The 6,068-nt window shown below is 44.4% G+C and overlaps 1 protein-coding gene across 3 annotated transcripts in view; it reads right to left on the minus strand.

The window, feature by feature from the left end:
- KATNAL1 (katanin catalytic subunit A1 like 1) overlaps positions 1–4,877 on the minus strand; it is a 170,413-nt gene extending 165,536 nt beyond the window's left edge. Inside the window, exons 1-2 of one of the 3 annotated variants that reach the window (XM_053563662.1) lie at positions 4,712–4,877; positions 3,686–3,830 (exon numbers count right to left, since the gene is read on the minus strand). The gene's annotated coding sequence lies outside the window, so the exon portion shown is untranslated. Of the gene's footprint in view, positions 1–3,685; positions 4,144–4,711 lie in introns of those variants that run through there. The other 2 variants (XM_053563664.1, XM_053563660.1) reach the window with 2 other exon arrangements.
- Between the last annotated feature and the right edge of the window lie 1,191 nt (positions 4,878–6,068).

Here is a 6,068-nt window from a genome sequence, read left to right on the forward strand (position 1 = left end):
CCCAGGGAGGGGTTTTAAATAACACAAGTTTGGAAGAGTTTGAAAGAATAGTGTACCGGGGAAAAACACAGGACAGTGAAAGGAGGCGGGGTCTTAGAGGGAAGATGGTTGTTTGAGTTTCTCATTGAGCTGTCTAGGTGGAAATGTCCAGAGGTGGTCACAGATAGGGATGGGATGTCAGAGGCAGAGTTGTACATTTTGAAGTCATCTGTACCCTGGTCATATTTGAAGCTTCAAGAGTTCAGAAACCATCTTTCCCCCAATGTGATAATGTTCAGAACACCACACATTTATAACTGCTGGAGTCTGTGGAGGACGCGAGTTCAAGTCCTACCCCTGCCACTTTCTGCTATGTGGCCTGGTAATACTCTGCCTTCTGAGCCTCAATTTCCTTAACTGGAAACAGAAACAGTTAAATCAACCCCTCTAGGCAGTTGTGGACATTAAATAAGAAAATCCCCATCCAGAGCCGGAGAGAACGCCTGGTGCTGAGCATGGCCTCGAGCCTGCCTGGGTCTCTCTGCTGTCTTTTGTCCCAAGCAGGCCATTAATACAAGTCTCCTCCTCTTCCGTGCCGAGTGAATCTAGCAACAAGCAATTGATTTGCACTCATCTCAATGGTATGGGAAGATCAAATCTTGGCAGACCAATTTAATTTTCTTTAATGATATATAGGCCACACAGATAAGGAATGAGCAAGATACACTATCTCTCTGTGCAGGAATATGACCTTAGATTGTAGCACAAATGACTTTTCATTGATGAGATACAAGGAAATAAGAGATACTCCTTTTCTCTCCTAGGTGCAGGTACTGAGAGCTAAATAATATCACCCAAAAGTGGCTTATCGATGACTCGGTCTCAACCTGGGAGCATCCTGCATGGCCTCACTCATGGCAGAGAGCAATGGAACTGAACGTCTCTGTCTTTACCCCAGCAACGTAACTGAGAGCTTCCTTATTAAAATTGCACATGACACCAACTTGAGAGGCACTAGTCTAAGACAGTAGGACTAGAAGTCAAAACAGTATCAGTCAACTAAAGAAACAGTTCACGAAGAGAGTGAAGTTCAACAGGAACCAGTGTAACTAAAAATAAAATAACTATATACACAAAAAGGATATATATGTTGGCTTGTTCACTGGACCAGCCACTAGTGTCGCCCAGACTTGTAGCCAGAGGAGCAATGCTCGAGAATGGCCAGGTGCCTGGGTGGCTCTGCTGAGTTTAACACACATCAGAGAAGAAGTCAGAAGAAAAGGGAAGGAGAGGCAGGACAAGAAAGAGGGGGGAGTATGCCGATGCTAGTTCACTGGAATTCAAGTTCACTTATAGGACCAACAAATAATTTATTGAGCATGTAGTCTGTGCGAAGGACTGTGTTCCAGTGGTAGGGATATAGCAGTGAACAAGACATTCAGGATCCTGCCTTCATGAGCTCTTCTCCCTCTATTTAACTTCTAAATGGGAAAGTGTCTGGTAGGATCCTTATTCCTTCTTTTTTAGAGACAGAGTCTCACTCCGTCACCCTCGGTAGAATGCCGTGGCATCACAGCTCATGGGCATCCTCCAGCTCTGGGGCTTAGGCAATTCTCTTGCCTCAGCCTCCCAAGTAGCTGGGACTACAGGCGCCCGCCATGCCTGGCCATTTTTTGTTGCAGTTTGGCCGGGGCCAGGTTTGAACCCACCACCCTCAGTATATGGGGCCGGCACTCTACTCATTGAGCCACAAGCACTGCCCATAGCATCCTTATTTCTGTCTTTACCTGCCCCTTTTCAATCTCACCTCTACCAATGTCTCCCATTCCATCCACCTGCTGCTGCCTCGCACATCCAGACTTCTACATCAGACGCATGTGTCCAGTTGTTTGTCCTCTCAACAAACCACAAACTTGTCCAGCCAAGGTGGAATTTTGATTCTCCCTTCTCCCTGCCCAAACCTGTTCCCCAGTCCCTCCCCTCTCCATACATGGCCCTAAACACAGCCAAAACCAAGGGGTTGTCTTTGACTCCCATATTCCACATCCTGATGGTTCTAATCCTCCAGAATTGGAATTACACCCCACAGCCAATAAAATAGCAATTTACATTCTCAAGATTTCTTCAAACTGGGACCAGAGCACCTCCCTCCTTCCTATGCCACACCTGTTTCCCACCGACCCAAGTGACCTCAGCTGACCAAGCCCTACCACCAACAACCCGACAGGACGACGGGGGAAGGAGAGGCAGTCTGTGGGGTTACTACCTGGGGAGTGGGGACAACTGTGTTCACAAAGACAGTTTATGTACTTTAATGCGTACATAAGTTTAAATGCAGAGGTTACTGACTCCCTCACTGTGATGAGGCTCTACAATAGGGTCAGATGACAAATATTTTAGGACTTGTTGGCCACACAATGTCCATCACAGCTACTCAATACTGTCATTGTAGCATGAAGGCGGCTGCAGACAGTAACGCACGAGACATAAATAAACGCGCAAGTCTGTCTTCCAGTAAGACTATTTCTGGACACTTAAATTTGAATTTCATATGATTTTCACATATCACGAAATTGTATTCTTTTCTTGATTTTTTTTTTCCAACCACTTAAAAAAGGTAAAAAACTATTTGTAGCTCATGGGCTGAACAAAAACAGGCAGCAGGCCAGACGTGGCCCCTGGCTGTAGTTTGCCAACTCTTAATCTAAGAGTCACTCGCAGACACTGTGGGATCCTGCCAGAAAGGGACAATGACACCTCACTTCCCAGCAGACATCTGATGAGCTTCAGGACTTTGGACCCTTTCTGGGCTGGAGCTGAGGGTGGTGAGAACATTGGGCTGGTGCTTGTCCTCTGAGGCCAGGGACACACAGGAGCTTCTCAGCTGAAGGTTTCTAAAACCAGGACGACTCAGTGAAGCAGGCCCTGCAGCAAAGGGAACGGGGCTCGTTTGCTCTCATAACTGTCTCTCGAAAATACTGTATTTTTATAAAGCTTTATCACCTAAGCTTCAGCGCTACCTGCAGTAAACTTAAACTATAGCAACGTAGTTGCAAGTGATTTATTGGTGTGGCAAACTCTTGCTTGGGGTTTTGGGCATTAGTTTAAATTTCCATTATTCTTGGTATAATAAAAAAAAAAAAAAAAGAAGTTATTCAGATGACAAAAGTTTAAATGCTGATTCCAGTTAACAAGGGAGGCTGCAGAGCGTCTATCCCAAGGTCTTTAAAACTATGATCAGCAACAATCTGTTCAGGGATTTTCAAGGTGAGCCCAGCCTGTGTCAGGAGGCTGGATGGGTCACTGCTGAGTCCCGCACATCTTCATAATTCCCGAGTGCTAAAGGAGGCATATGCACCTGGGAAGGAGTAATTAGAAAGAGCAGCCCTGCTTGTCTTTTCCCTGACAACAGAAATGATGAAGATCAACTCCCCACATCCCTGTGCAACCCTAAATTACCCAGCCAAAGAACTTCCCTTTACCTAGCCTCCGTCTGCACACAAGGTCAGCAAAGCCTGCATTTTAATACTGAAATAATTCCAGTTATTTGAGCTGCCATTACTGCTAAAAGATTTCTAAAGGTGGGGGAGAGGAAGCATCTCTATATGACAAGGAAGTTGTCGAATCGTCAGGAAGGACTTGGTACAAGCATGACATTGATTTTTTTCCCCGTCTATAAAAGCAGTAGGAACAGTGGGGAACTTGCCTCCGTCTTTTCAGCCTAAATTCCTGGAGGAGATACAAACAGACGTTTTCAGGGCCCGGGTTTCTCTGCATCAGGTGGCTCCAGAGTCTCAGCGTAGTATCTGTGAAGTCGTTTTCTCTTCTCCTTATGAATTTTACTAGAGATTCTAGGAATCCAAATGTGACAGGCCAATTCTGATCTGTAGAGAGCCACACTCAGTGCAGCTTCCCCTCTCTCTGGGCTGATTTCAAACCACTAGATTGACAAGAGCTAAAAATCTACCTTTTGTTTTAAAAAATAGATGATACTGATTTTTAAAAATAATACAGGGCAGTGCGGCACCTGTGGCTCAGTGAGCAGGGCACCGGCCCCATATACCGAGGGTGGCGGGTTCAAACCCAGCCCAGGCCAAACTGCAACCAAAAAATAGCCGGGCGTTGTGGCGGGCGCCTGTAGTCCCAGCTACTCGGGAGGCTGAGGCAGGAGAATCGCCTAAGCCCAGGAGTTGGAGGTTGCTGTGAGCTGTGTGATGCCATGGCACTCTACTGAGGGCAATAAAGTGAAACTCTATCTCTACAAAAAAAAAAAAAAAAAAATTAAAAAAATAATAATAATAATACAGGGCTACACTATGATGTCAGATTTTCTATTTCCTCCCCCAATTTTTTTCTGGCTGTCACCTATCCATGACCAATTTTATTCCTGCAATTTATAGCAAAAGGTTTGCAGTTTTGTGACACTGTTCAATGCTATGTCATTATCAATCAAGATGTCCAGATAAATGACTCAACAGAGAGATGGTGGCGATGCCGCTCAAACACCCAGCCAAGGGGGTGTCTCCGTTCACTCCCTCTCTTCTGTCCTAGACACACCTCTGTGGTTTACAGTTGCTCTCATTTCTGTTTACCAGAAACAGATTTGCCCATATTTTCTTTTAAGCTAGATTCCCTTCTAAACACTGGAGTATCAACAATTAGGACCAGATGAATGTAGAGAAAGGGCAGCATTGCTTTTTACAGTCTTCACCACTCTCAGGTGGCGACATACCTGCCTCCAAGCGGGCCTGTCCCCTCCCCGACGACTTCACGGGCAGGCGTTATTCATCCACTTTCACAGCTATGTAAACTGAACTGCAGGAAGTTCAATAATGTGTCTGGGCTCAAACTTCTGGTATGAAGCAGAGCCTGGCTTCAAGCCCGGCTTTCTCTCCTCCACTGCCTTGCTCTTTCTGCTGTTCAGCAACGCCTCGTGGGGGAACGTGCCCGGTGTTTTCCAAGATTGCCCACACAGCACCTTTGCCTGCCTCCTACATGAACTTCTCCCCACCGTTCTCAAAATCATTTCATCGTAATTGCACAACAGTGACCTTAAAGATAGATTTCAAAATGGCGTGTCACTTTCTCTCACAACCATTAGCAGTTTTTATATTTCCTTCCAGTCTTCATCGGTGTGGATTTAATGAGTACATAAGTTTAAATGCTGAAAATTATATATCCTTCTTTTTGCACATCTCATTATATTATGAACTTATTCCCATGTTGCTATATAACCTTTAGAGGTACTAATTTAACAACTGTGTACTAATCTATCAAGTTGATATACCTTAATTTCTTAAACTGTTTCTCTTCTGTGGCATTGTTATTAAATAATAAAGTTTCCCTATTAAAATAATGCTAATAAATTTCTTTTGGCTGGGCATGATGGCTCACACCTGTAATCTTAGCACTCCAAGACACTGAGGTGGGCGGATCCTTGGGCTCAGGAGTTTGAAACCAGTCTGAGCAAAAGCAAGGCCCCGTCTCTACTAAAAATAGGAAAATTACCCAGTGTCATGGGGGGCACCTATAGTCTAAGTTACCTGGGAGGCTGAGGCAGGAGGATCACTTGAATCCAGGAGTCTGAGGTTGCTCTGAGCTAGAGTAAGGCCCCGGCACTCTGCCCAGAGCAACAGGCTGAGACTCTGTCTCAAAAAAAAGAAAGAAAGAAAGAAAGAAATTAATAAATAAATAAATTTCTTTGTGTGTTCGCTTTTTTTCCTTTCATAGGAATTTTTCTTTATGCCAAACTTCCAAAAGTAAAATCACAGGGCCAAAGGGTTTGAATATTTTATGTTTGACCTTCTTTCTTAGATACTGAACACACAGACTATTTTCAACATTCTTCTTATCTTCTAAGCATAATCTGAGAGAAAAAAAGAGTCAATTCATCACTTCCATTCCCTCACACTCCACTGGGTACTGGATTATACCAATCCAACTGCTCACAACCAAAGCTGCTGCCAATTTCTGAATGTAAGCTGGACTTTTTGAAAAATCCTTGTGTTTCCCACATAAATACAAGTCCAGAAAGATAAAAAATAAGTGCTCAGTGCTGACAAAGTTACAAGGAAATAGTCCAGCTAATA

Source organism: Nycticebus coucang, chromosome 15 (genome assembly GCF_027406575.1).
Source record: "Nycticebus coucang isolate mNycCou1 chromosome 15, mNycCou1.pri, whole genome shotgun sequence".
Lineage (NCBI taxonomy): Eukaryota > Metazoa > Chordata > Mammalia > Primates > Lorisidae > Nycticebus > Nycticebus coucang.